At 35.1% G+C, this 14,007-nt stretch overlaps 1 protein-coding gene across 3 annotated transcripts in view; it reads left to right on the top strand.

Annotated features, from left to right (window-relative positions):
• LOC145258191 (methionine synthase reductase-like) overlaps nt 1-14,007 on the top strand; it is a 130,970-nt gene that overhangs the window by 12,090 nt on the left and 104,873 nt on the right. The window contains exon 1 of one of the 3 annotated variants that reach the window (XM_080116079.1): nt 8,317-8,450. The exons of the other annotated variants lie outside the window; for them this stretch is intronic. The gene's annotated coding sequence lies outside the window, so the exon portion shown is untranslated. Of the gene's footprint in view, nt 1-8,316; nt 8,451-14,007 lie in introns of those variants that run through there. 3 annotated transcript variants of the gene reach the window in all.

The raw sequence follows: 14,007 nt of genomic DNA, 5'->3' as shown, positions 1-14,007 counted from the left end.
CGCATCTGAACTCCAATCTCTGGTCCCCCCTCGCACATCTTTTACGAAAAACACCCGTCTAGCCGAATCCACTGTGAAAAATTTCCCTCACTCTTTATCTGTGCCTAAATCAAAACGTGGATTCCATGAACAAAGCTTCATTCTTAGAACTGCACGCCTGTGGAACTCTGTTCCGTCTGCCTGCTTCCCACCTGACTACAACTTGAATGTGTTCAAGTCCAACGTTAACAAATTCCTAATGAACCACCCCCTTAAGTAAACACTTCAATAAATCTCCACACTAACGTAATGTACTTGCAATAACCCTTATCCATGAGTGACTTCCGGGCCTTGATAAGTGGTGACCACTGTGTAAAAAAAAACAAAAAAATAAAACAAATGAAAGTAGATTTCATTAATGTTACCACTACAAACTTTTTTTTTTTAGCTGAACTAGAAAGACAGTTAATCATACACTTGACAAAATATAAGGCATTGTACGCCACAGCAGATTCCATTACAGGTTCGTGAACTGGGAAGAGTTACTCACAGGACATTTGATTTGTACGATTTACTCTCTCTCTATTTTTTTTTTCAATGAGATTGGAAGAGCCTCAAACTCACCAGAGTGTAGGCCAGTGTTTCTCAACCTTTGATGACTCGTAGCCCACTTACTGAATATCTTAACACTCATGGCCTCCCTGTATTTCAACAACAACAATAAAAGCAAATTTTATTTCACGTTGTTTATTTAGTTACTCTAAAATTATAAATCAAACTGAAAAATTTTGCTGAAAATGACACACTTGCTGTTAAGTTCTTGTGACGAGACAACTTATGTCCGGCTCCGTCTTAGAACAAATTATGTGATTTACATGTAAAACACCTTTTAGGATAAAATTTTAGAATATGAAAACCAAGCCTGAACCAATCAACTAGAGGTTCCATCTCCTATATAATAAAATGACTGCAGGAATTCCCCTCTGGACCAAAGTATCGGAGATTCACAACAATAGATGACACCTACAAATTCAATACATCTAGGCTAATAGCTCCTATTTTATGCAGCTTTCGACCACCATTTTATACACATTTAGCCTACGAGAAACACCATCACAATCACATCTTTAGAGGAAGAAGTTCCTATTTTTCTCTCTAAATATTTAGTCCTACTACTACTCTCAGTTGTCACTGGAACGAATTCAACACTTTTCACAGATTTTGTGCTTTCACCGCACATAACCGGCTAATAAATAAAGAGATCTAACATAATATTCACAGTTTCTAATTCATAAATAATAATGGCTCCCTCATCAAACTCCGTCCATTCTGATTGGCTGAGCTCTGATAATTTACATATTCCGGAATCTAATTCTATGCTTCATAAACGAACGGTTACTAAAATTACAATATGGCATCACTAAGAGACATATTACTTCTCACAACGTCAAGTTTGTTTCATGCTTAGGTCATTACTGTCTTGTGTGTGTGTGTTGCACTTCACAATTGGCTGGGTGTTTGCTATAAAAATTAGCAAGTCTCAAAATATTGTGTATCCAGAACAAACAAAAACCATGCTTTGCTAATGGTTCTTATTATAGTGCGTGCATCCATGTTTGTGTGCATATGCTTTAAAAAAAAACTTTTGTTGTCAAAACGATTGCAAAAAAAATAATAAATATATATAAACATTACAGAATACAACTATTTGTGAAATAAATAAATATATATTTAGGAAATTTACAGAACATTTTTGTTTTTTTTTATTCCATTTTCACCCCAAACAAGACACAATGTCACTTTCATGTAGGGGGATACTATAGGAGGCCATAAATTGCAAGGATACTATATAGGGAGTTGAGCAGCAAGATGTCTGTTCACATTACACTTGAACTTCTGCATGTCAGTACAGTTGGAAAAGCAGGAATCTGGAAGGGAGTTTCAAAGTCTAGCAGTTCTGGGGAAGAAACTATTAGAGTAGAAGGCTTTCTTACATCTAAGGTAGGGTGTAGGGGTCAGATTTTGCTTCTTGTTGGGCTAGTCTATAATATAAAGGGTAAAAATCTGTTTATATGTATGTATGTATGTATGTATGTATGTCTGCCTAAAACTTTCGACAGAGGCAACAGATTTTCATGAGATTAGTATCATTTTGAAGCCAAATATCAAAAAATTGTCAGGAGTATTTACATGGAGGGGGTACAAGGGCTTGTAGTTCATGAGAGCATCCACCATTTAAATACTTGTTGAACAGGCAGAGGGATGCAAAATTTCGTCGATGGGACAGAGGCTGAAGCTTAGATGACAGTTCAGGACCTATCAGGTTGGCGACTCTCTTTTGAATCTTATTTATTTCATTGTAACCTTATTTATACATTGGAAGTTTCTACAATTTTAATTACATTTTTCCGGCATCTTCTTATGGCTCGTCGATCAAAGGCCCGTGGCCCATTTAGGGAGCCATGAACTTCCAGTAGAGAAACGTTAGTCTAGGGCCTTTTCTTTGTTGGCTGAGGTATGATTGGCTTTGCTCCTATGCTGTCCTAGGAAGTCTACCCTCCGAGACTTTTTTTTTGGGGGGGGAGAGTAAGTTTATTGCTTACTGTCTGAAATGCCCTGACTAGGGAATGCCAACAAGACTGCCAAGGCAATTTTCAATAGGCTAGAGTGCTCCTCCTTTAGGAGTGCTGGCTTAAATCTCCCCATAATCCAACCTTGTGTCACATCTTTTTGCAGTAGGAAGGAAGTAAATAACAACTAAGAAAAGCCGGTCATAGGACATCTGATTTGTATGATTCTCTCTTTTTTTTATTTCGATTTTCTTATCATTTTATTTTTGCTGGAGATTGGGCATTCGACAGAATGTCAGACATTGACCCACTATTTCAGACACCCCCAAGCAAGAGATCATTTTACGATTCTAACTGTCCTTTTAAATGCAATTGTTTGTATCTCTCTTGCACTTGGTTCATTGGGTATATTTGCCAGATAGTTTTTTGAATTCTTTTTTACGAGTCCGGTTACTCTTATAATTACTGGAATGATGGAGATCTTCCTAAGATTCCAGTTTCTTTTCATGTCATATGTAAGACCTTGGCATTTCATTATCTTTTCCATCTCAGCTTTGTTTAACCCATCATCTTTGAGGACACTAACTTCAACTAAGGTTGCTTTTTTCTCTTTGACCGATATCACTATGTCAGGTTTAATAACTCCGTTTTCTAGGCACGTAGCTGTAAAAATTGCATACTCATTGTGGGTGGTGTATGACTTATTTCCAACTGGTCTTTCTGGTAAACATATTTTCAGGACTTGCTGCTGCATTCAATATTCAACTTTTTGCAGATGATCCAGTAGATGTTTACACGCTTCATTGCATCACATTGTATAGTAGCCGTCCCTCAGCAGAACCTTGAAATTGGATGTGAAGTAACTCACACTCTCTACTTCTGTGTGTCAGAATCTGCATTTGTTATCATTGCTGAGTGTGGGATATATGCAGAAAGGGGGGGGGGGCAAAAAAAACGTACCGGACGTATCTGCATCGGTCTTTGTGAAAGAAGAAGGAAAGGATGGCTAGCTCATTTATATACACGAAGGGCATCTTGGGAAGACAGGGCATGATGGGAGAAGCTATTTTTTTTTTCCTTTCTCTTTCTTTTTTTTTTCTAGATAGGAGGATATAAAAGCTGGGAAAAATTCCCTGAGAGGCACAAAAAGAAAAGAGCCGTGAACATCTTCTCTTGAACAGTACTTTGTGTTGCTGACGTTCAGATTGTGTGGTGGGACATTGGTGGCGAGAGGCCAGGTGTGATGGATTGGAAAAGAAGAGGGCAGAAACGTGCTGTTGTCGAGCGAGTGACTCACTCCTTCCCCAGAACCGAATCCTGATTGTAACGCTAGACCACTCATTTTCTTAAAAGCATTGGTCATCAAGTCTTGATCTTGGCCAGCCATATTAACCCACTTCTGATCATAGTGGAGCAATTTTCTTCTTAGCCAGTCTATAGAGACTTCTTTATAAGCACAGTTTTAAGTGAATTAATTCAGAAGATATTGGATCACTGTTGGTTGGCCCATTCTTCCACTTTTCTTTTTCTTTTTTTTTTTTTTTTTTGCAGTGGAAGGTCTTGGTGTATTTTTGGTGACTCTTTTGGGTTATTTTTGTAGTAAGCTTATTTTCTGATTCCGTTTCATTTGTAAATCTGAATGATGTACGTATTTGTGACGAAACGAAAATTTTATTTTTAAAAAATCACGTAAATTGATCAAGTTTTATTTTTATGAAGAAAATCATTTTTAAGCGAATAATGGGAATTTGCAGGCATTGCAATATAATTCGCGCAAGTTTTGAATTATTGTTTAGTTATCTCCCCCCCTTTTTTTTTTTTAATTTTGTTTTTTTCAAAATAGCGAGCAAGGCAGTCACTCTACCGATACTTCTTAAACTTGATTTGTCCAAAATGTTTGGCCAGTTTCACAATAGAGGGTGTTCTGCCGACTCGTTTCGTGATGTTGACATACAATTTTGAAGAGCTGATCAGATATTACTCGGTGCTTATAATAGTGGCACAATGTTTGTCATCAATTTCTGAGTAACCTATACCTCCTGCTCGTTTGGGTAGATACAGCCTAGACAGAAACTTTGTATTTCAACTGGTGTGTAGCAGAAAATACTTGTATGGGCATGCTTTGAAACTAGTCCAATAAACTGTATTCATGCACCAAGTAAATAAAAACTCAAATTTTATGGCTAAACGATGAGCAACAATCTTGCAACGATCTTGCAACGCTATCTTAAAAGCAATTTGAAGGAACAAGGGAGACAACTCCAAATCATTCAAACTTGTGAGATTTTAGGAAGCCATTCTTAACATGGGGAAGGAGGAAGGGTACTGGAAAAAATCAAATTCGTTTAAAAATTATTTTCTTCAGAAAAATAAAACTACTTGATCAATTTACGTGATTTTTGGTATATATTTTCTTTCATCACGGATCTAGGTGTGTCAGAAATTTCGGGAAAAATATTGAATAATTCCACCCCGTCTTTCCAAGCTTATAACTCCTCGAAAAATGTAATTCAAGCCCTATTTTTTTTTTTCAATTAAAGGAACAAGGACCAAAGTTCCATTAAAAAAAACAAAAAAAAAAAAAAAAACGTTTTTTTTTTAAATGGTTTTAAACTTCGGACTTTACAGGTAAATTTCTAAAAAACACTACTTTTTTTTGTTTTAAATTTGAATATATTATTTATTGATCTTTTATCTTGAATTTGTGATATATAACACTTTGGTGAGTAAATTAATTGTTTACTTTTAATAGACATTTCAAAATGGGAGGCGTGAATTATTCGACCCCTGTCTTTCCAAGCTTATAACTACTCGAAAAATGTAATTCAAGCCCTAATTTTTTTTTTTCAATTAAAGGAGCAAGGACCAAGGTTTCATTAAAAGAAAAAAACAAACACCGTGGTTTAAAAAAAAGTTTTAAACTTCGAACTTTACAGGTAAATTTCGAAAAAACACCACTTTTTTTGTTTTAAATTTGAATATATTATTTATTGACCTTTTCTCTTCAATTTGTGATATATAAAACTTTGGTGATTAAATTAATTATTTACTTTTTAATAGACACTTCAAAATGGGGGAGGCGTGAATTTAAAAAAAAAACGTTTGTCTAAAATATTATATTCGGTTTATTGGAAAGAGCATAACATTTCACATTGACCCTGAAAATATAGTAAAAATAAAATCAATAGAAAAACTTTGATAGATTTTTAAAGTTTAAAAATTGAAAAATATTGAGTTCGTAAAATTCATTACTGTTTTTTTAAAAATAAAAAAAATATTTTTATTACTTTTAAAACAACTTTAATAGTTTATTTTGGAAGTATGATCCATAAAGAAAATAGACAACCCACTTTTAAAAGAGAAATTACGAGTTTTTTCTAATATTTTATTCGCAGTTTCGTGTTAGGGGTGTCAAAAATTCCTACAAAAATTCTGATGCACCTACGGATACACCCACACACATCGAATGTTTTTATTCTTGTCCACGCTTCCTCCTATATTACAAAACAATATTGGAGAACAATCTGTATGGTGTACGTACTTGTGACGAAACGAAAATATTATACTTAAAAAATCACGTAAATTGATCAAGCTTTATTTTTATAAAGTAAATCAGGTACTTGCACAGTTTAATCAAGACATTAAAAAAATGAAAATATCGAAAAAAGTTTACGTATCCTTTTTGGACTGAAGATCGAAAAAAATTTCATTTAATTTGATCGAGTAGTTTTTTTGTTGTTGTTGTTGTTGTTGTTTTTTTTACAGCGGAAAAACACGTTTTTATGAGAGCGCGTTGAAGTCAGCTATTATGGAATTTGTTGAACACGCCATGGGGAGATAACTCTATGTAATGCGCCGACACTCCCTCCCCATCTTTAAGCTTTTTTTCCTAAAAATCGAACCTTTTTCTCGGTATCATAACAAATTGTTTTTTCGCTGTACAAAAAACTACTTGATGAAATTAAGTGATTTTTTTTTTCGTTCCATAACGGATACGTACAATTTAAACTTTTTTCAATATTTTCATTTTTTTTAATGTCTTGATTAAACTGTACAAGTACCGAAAATCATTTTTAAGCGAATAATGGGAATTTGCAGGCATTACAATATAATTCGCACAAGTTGTGAATTATTGTTTAATTATCTCCCTTGCTTTTTTTTTTTTTTTTTTTTTTTTTTTTTTTTTTTTTTTTTTTTCAAAATAGTGAACGAGGCAGGCAGTCGAGATACTCCTAAAACGTGATTTATTTTCTCAATTAAAAATAAATTTACGTGATTTTTTGAAGTTTGATTTTTTGGGGTTTGTATTACTGTACACATAGATTCGAAAAAGTTGTCAAAAAACAAATATATAACAAATAAATGTCACCAAAGGCAAGATAAGTTACTTTTCTACCAAACTGGATATAATTTTGTGTTTTTATTCAATTTAACATGTTTATTCGGCTTGAAAAGCATACAGTGTTTACCGATGTATTGGAAAATTAAAAAATGGCACCCAACTCTCTTTAACACGGTAAGTTTGGGAAAAGGTTTTATAAATAATAAACTAGACAAAGTACTGTTAGAAATTCGCTCAATATATGTTACCGTGACATAACTTGACATATATTCGGTGGTTTTTTAATAATATGTTGTCTAGTTTATTATTTATAACACCTTTTCCCAAACTTACCGTGTTAAAGAGAGTCGGGCGCCATTTTTAATTTTCCAATACTGCATGTTTTTCGAGCTGAATAAACATGTTACATTGAATAAAAACACAAAAAAATATAGGTAAATTTTCAGATTAGGTCCACCTCCACAATTTTCTTCTAAATGACGACTCTTAAATGTTTTCGACTATGCTGAATACGGAAATCGCATTGCAATTTTGCAGAAATATGTAGTTATCGAGATATAAAAAGTTGTATTATGTATTGTATTCTTTGGCGGCCATCTTTTTTACGCGCGTGTGCGCGCGCCATAAACAAATCTACGCGCGTCACAAAGATGGCCGCCAAAGAATAAAATGCATAATACAACTTTTTATATCTCGATAACTACTTATTTCTGCAACATTTCAATGCGATTTTCGTATTCAGCATAGTCGAAAACCTAAAAAAAGTCATTTAAAAGAAAATTGTGGAGGTGGACCTTAATCTGAAAATTTACCAAAATTATATCCAGTTTGTAGAAAAGTAACTTATCTTACCTTTGATAACATTTATTTGTTATATATTTGTTTTTTGACAACTTTTTTGAATCTATGTGTACAGTAATACAAACCCAATTTTTTTTTCGTTTCGTCACAAATATGCACACCAACAGTCCAACACCATACAGTTTTTGTTTTTTTCTTTATTTTTGTATTTTTTTAATACAGCGAAACTTCTGAACAAGAACCGATTTTTCTCTTTTTGAGGCGCTGATAGTGCCGGGCGCCCAACTATTTATTTGGATTTGGAAAGCAATTATAAACTATTATTACAGTATTATTGAATCCTGTTGGATGTATGCACTTACGAGGTGCTTTCTTTAGTGCATTTTTATTGATTGTGTATGTGTTTTTTTTTTTTTTTGTGCCAGATTTTAAACTTAGATTTTCTAAAATTGAGATGATTGACCTCGAATGTTTCCTCCTCCATCCACTCTTCCTTATTAAGCCAACGTTTCTCCCTCAATTCAATACCCCTTCCCCTCGGTCTCTTTCTCCACCTCCTCCTCCCTTCGTCATTCAATTAGATCCGGTGTCCCATGAAAAAAGTACCCTTTTTTAGTCCGTCATGCCGGTGTCTTTTTATTATATATAAGAAAAACTACGTTATTTATATCTTTATTATTAATTTTATATAAACTGTTTACTTTATTATTATTATTATTATTATTAAACAACACGTATAACCCAACTTCAATTTTACCGTGAGTATCAATTTGCTAACATTTTACTTATTTATTATGTATCTACTTTTTATGTGTGTGTTTGTACTCGTTATAAAAACTACAATTTTTTTTTCCAGTTCAAAAAATATTTCACGTTTTTATATGTTTGCATTTCTTTTTCTAGTTAAGAATTAAAAAAAAAAAAAAATATTGGACCACTTGACAGACGAGTTATCATAAGTCCAAAGAAAGCCGAAATTGTATAAATTACACATCCCCTAAGCTCTACGGCAAATCTTTGTTTACAATTTTACCAACAATATACAATTAGTTAAGAACAACGTGTAGTATCTGTTCTGATGCTACACAGTCTATTCTACCGGCTTTCTTCAAGCAAAGTCCCGCAACGGTTGCTGCTGGACTGCTTCTCACCGATGTAAATGATTGCACACTAAAAATAATTTAATTAGATTTTTTTTAAAAAATCAAGCAAGCAAAATCCCCCGACGGTTGCTGAGGGCCTGTCAGACTAACAAGCGATTTATTGAAATTAAAGAAAACAAAAATAAAAAAATAGTTTTTATTTGAACTTTTACAGTAAAAATATGGGTAATTTTTTACGATGTGCCTCACTGCCTCACTGCCTACTGCCTCACTGCCCCAGCGTATTATAAATACCATAACCTCTCCACGTTAAGAACGGCTTTCGTAATAAACACCACCCCCTCATAACCTTTCTCAACAAGCACCAAAGTTTTTACCGTCTTGTTTGACAGGCCCGCCAGCAACCAGAGACTTGCTTAAAGAAAGCCTAATATTTATTTATTCTTTTGAAATTAATTATTTTTAGTGTGCAATTATTTATGTCGGTGAGAAACAGTCCACCAGTCCACCACCGATGACGTCCTACGAAGATAAATTCGGAATAGGTGCGTCAACAACTGTCGGAACTTTGCCAGAAGAAAGCCATTCTTTGGTTAGTGAAAGAAAGCCTGGCATTTAGTAGTATAGATAACAAAACGAAAAAAAAGTGATAAAACAAACAAATATATAACAAATAAACGTTACCAAAAGGCAAGATAAATTACTCTTCTACCTATCTTGGTTTTTGTGTTCCAACTTATTTTAAAGCATTTATTTACTTTGAAACACAAATAGTATCGAGTGTTAAGTTTTAACAAGAAAAAATGGCTGGCATTAGACTGTCATCTAAGGAGTTTCGATAAAAACTGAAAATTAAGTAGAGTATTGTTCAAACATTACATTTTCGCACGATTAGTGACATTTATTGTGTTTTCTGCTATTATTTTGTTTAATTTTCGATCTTTTGCGTAATTATTGAGACTTCCCAGATGACCATCTGATGTCAGCCATTTTTGTCTTGTTCTAACTTAAATACAGAATCAGGCTGGGTTGGGTGGCTTTCCAAAAGCACAGTACCATTCTAAAATCAAAAAGAGTGCCGATAACTGTTAAAGTAAAAGTTTACTTAATTTATGTCTTCCCAGTAGTTTTATATGGCCTTGTTTGTATCACATGGACCAAACAACTAGCCAATCGCATTGAGGTGTTTCAAAATCACATCATGCATTTCATTACAGAACATCGCCTGATCGATAAAACCTGTAGAGGACTAGGATATATAAATCCTAATCCCGTTACAAAAGAAAATAATGAAACGAATGGAAAGAAGGAAACAAAAACTCAATTGCTGGATAAGATAAACATGTCGTTTATTTACTGTTGAAAGAATGAATGTTTTAGATATAACACTTGTTCATGTCCGAGCGGGTGTAACCATCGTTTGTTGTGGGATTGGTAGTATAGAAGGAAAAAGGAAATGTGTGTTCATCTCACGTTCGGGTCACTATCGTTTGTTCACGCGTGGGAAGAGAAGTGAGTAATGTAGTGTAAAATGGGAATGATAGTCCAGCGTGTAGACAAAGAAAAAGATAGAGGGCTGACATCAGTTAAACTGTGCGCCATGTACGCAGTCAGCTACGCGGTGGTGTTCTCTGGCACAAGTAGTAGATAGGGAGAGAAAGAGTGAGAATGTCAATCCAGTTCATGGAGAGAGAAAGCATATAAAGTGTACATACTGTCTGTTGGCTTTTTGTCCCACATAGTAGCAAGTGGTGTGAGGCACGCACGTGCACGCGCCTGCTGAAAAGGCACGCTGTCGGTCCATAGACCACCCAGCTAGGAAGCTGGTCTGAAAAAGGCCTGGAAACAGCTTGTCTCTTGCTTTTATACTTGTTTCCGGTGGTCTTTTGCGCATGTGTGGATTTCCTTTGAAAGAGGAAGTGACATTGCCCATGTGTGTACATTAGTGTGTGTGTGTGTGTGTGTGTGTATACACGTGAATGTGAATATATCTACGTGTGTGTACATGTGCGCGTATGTATATGACAAGTAATATAGCTTGAGATGTGAATGCATGTTTTTGTGTGAGACTAGAAAAGGCTTGCGCAAACCAAAATATCCACCCTCAGTCAAACTACTTCTCTACCGCCTCTATTTGATGAAATCCAAAGTAAAATCCTTAAATTTTTTGGCTATGTCAAATAATCAACCACTGGTCTGTCACACTTATGCTTTGATGGTATGTTAGAAGGTAAAAAAAAAGAGGAAAGTCAAGGACAAGGTGAAGAGAAAATGTTTTTGATTGGACATCTTTCAACAGTTTGAGCATTCATCAACCAACTTGCCCTGGATTGGAAGGAATGGCAAAAAATGTCACATGGGGTCGCAACCTGCATCAAGAAAAAAAGGAAGATACGACTCATGATCTAACTCAAAACTTATTAAGACATCAAGTTTTGGGATGGCCAATTTCTCTAGTACAATATCTGACCTAATATTCTGATCTTTAGAGGTTAGGAGGGGTTACCAGTTTGAGAGGAATATTTTCAGGTTTATAATTAAATGTAAGAAAACGAGAGACATGTTACAGGATAAACAAAATAAGTTTAGAAGGCATAGATTCACAAGAGATATTTTATAAAAATTTGGAGCAGATAAAAATTACAACAAGCACAGTAGCAGGCGTGAATTCTTGCAGCTGGAGATTTTGAATTCACTTTCCTCTCCTGGCTTATCCAATTAGAAGCCAGCTCTCAGTCATGTGACCAAGTGTATAAAACGTGAAATCGGCAACACACACTCTCTCTTTCTTCCCGGCTCTTGCACACCTCTTTTTTGGAGCGGGACCTTGCCCGGAGCCAAATTGTTGAATTTTTGTCTGCTACATATGTTTAAAATGGAGGTTTACAGCAATGGGGGGGAGGGGTTTACTTATGCGTTTATCAACATGGGATTTCCACCAAATTACTCGGATGTGCTCGGCAGATGACTGGAAGTACCAGAAACGGTTGACAAGTAGTTTTCTGGATATTAAAACATTTTTTTTTTTTTTAATGTATTACTTAATGAATTTCAGTGGTCATTGCCATTTTTAACATGAGGGGTAACAATTTGTGTTGTTTGTAATAAGGCTTGCCTGGCCATTTCCGGTTCTTCTTGTCATCTGCCAGGCATACCCAAGTTATGATTTTGTGGAAATCGCGGGTCGATAAATGCAGTAGCACTCAATGGGAACAACATAGAATGGTTGTGAATATTTTTAGAGTTCCTGGAATAACGATAGTTGAGATATCAAAGAAGCCAGTTTAAGAGTCGTGCATTACACGGATCAGAAAATCGTAATCAAAACTTCTCTGCTAAATTATATAAATTTATATTTCATTAAACTTTGTTAATAAGAGTCAATGTTCATTGTTTTTATATTAGAAAAGTTCAGTGAGATAGGTCGGGAATATTTCAATGGATGAGTTGGATAATAGTGAGCAGACGACACTAAGGGATTCAAGTAGTCAGTGGGTGTGTCATGCTTTGTAAATGTGAATACGTGAGTGACAGTGCATGATTCGTAAGTTGAGGATTGTAATGATTAAATGGAGACCTATATTAGCACTATCTGAAATTTTCGGTCTCTACTGTTTATTGAAAGAAAATCTGGATTTTTAAGGGATTGAAGTGGCACTTTTTGAATAAATTCAGAAAGTTCTCTGATTGGTCCAAAATACAGGGTTTTCCGAAAGTCTTGAGCACATTTCAAGTTCTCATATCTGCTTAACTATGAATGGTAGTAAGATGAAATTGGTGCCATTTTAAAGCTAAATACATTAAGTTTTTTTTTTTTTTTTTTCAAGGATATTTGTATTTCTTTTCATTTCTAATATCTTTATAGTTTTTGAGATATTCAAGGTCAAAATATGTCCAAGACTTTTGGAATACCCTGTATAATTATCTGTTTTTATTCAGGATAGTGTTTAATCATTTCATTTTGAATGATGAGGTGCAAACACCAGCCATTACTAATCTGGTTTGACTTTACGTTACATATCCACTATCCTTTCTATAAAGTCTGGCATGGGATGTAGGCATAACACTCACTGTCATATGTGAAACTGTGGCACCAGTATGGAATATAAAACTTAACCCTTTAATCTGCAGGAGTAAATGGTTTTCATTCAATCCTTACTACAGGAAGTAATGACTTTTACCCACTTATGGCTGACGGAATGAGAACCATCTACCCTTCTGGTTTAAATAAAGTTTTATATATAATGATGATGATAAACTACAAACACTAACTACACGCTGGAACGATAAAAGTTGTTGCCCTAAAAAAAACAACACTACAGCTATATTTTAAAACTGTTATTGAAAAAATCAATTTAGATAACTTGATTATGTAGTAGACGTCTATTCAATGTAGCCGCCTTCAGCCTCAATAATCATCTCGACACGGGTCCGGAACTGGGAGCATACCTCCTCCACAAGCACCGGTGGAAGCTCGGCAAATATGCGGCGGATGGCAGCAATCAGGCTGGCTTTGGTGTTGTGGGAGGTCATGTTGGTGATGTTCTTGACGTATGACCAAATGCAGTAGTTTAGTGGGTTCAGGTCAGTGGAGGAGAGGGGTCAATGAGAGAAGGGTACAAAGTCATAGCACTCCTTCTGAAGCCAAGCCTGGGTCCCTTTGGACTTGTGGATCAGCGCAGAGTCCTGCTGCCACACCCAGAGTCTGCCACCAGCCACCTGATTGTGCCAGGGATTACCACACGCTTCAGCACATCTATATACGTTTTGGTGTTGAGTTTGAAGCTGATTTCAAAGATGTGGTCCTCACTTGAAACCGCACCAAAGACTGTAACCATGGCTAAAAACTTTGTGTTCATCATCTTGGGCATATCCCTGTTATTTGTGGCAATCCAGTAATGCATTTTGAATCACTCATTGAACATTTTATCACTTTCAGACATGATAGAAAGCTCCTATCGCTCTTGGGATTTGTACACAAAGATTTGTACACAACTGACCAACAGTAGATCGTCTGCAACAAAAAAAGAAAACCAGTTTTCATCAAACAGAAATGGAATCGTGTTGTCTTTTCTAGGACAATAATTTTATTGTTCCACTCTGTACATGGAAACTGCAATAGAAGTAAAACAAAAAAAAAAAAATGGAAGGAATACCACATGAACCCAAGGAAACTGTAAAAGCAGAAAATCTTAAAACTCCTACTCCTCAA

Source organism: Euprymna scolopes, chromosome 33 (assembly GCF_053919585.1).
Source record: "Euprymna scolopes isolate OS-2025 chromosome 33, ASM5391958v1, whole genome shotgun sequence".
Lineage (NCBI taxonomy): Eukaryota > Metazoa > Mollusca > Cephalopoda > Sepiida > Sepiolidae > Euprymna > Euprymna scolopes.
The sequence above is the reverse complement of the archived record's forward strand: the minus strand, read 5'-3'. Positions and strand labels throughout refer to the sequence as shown.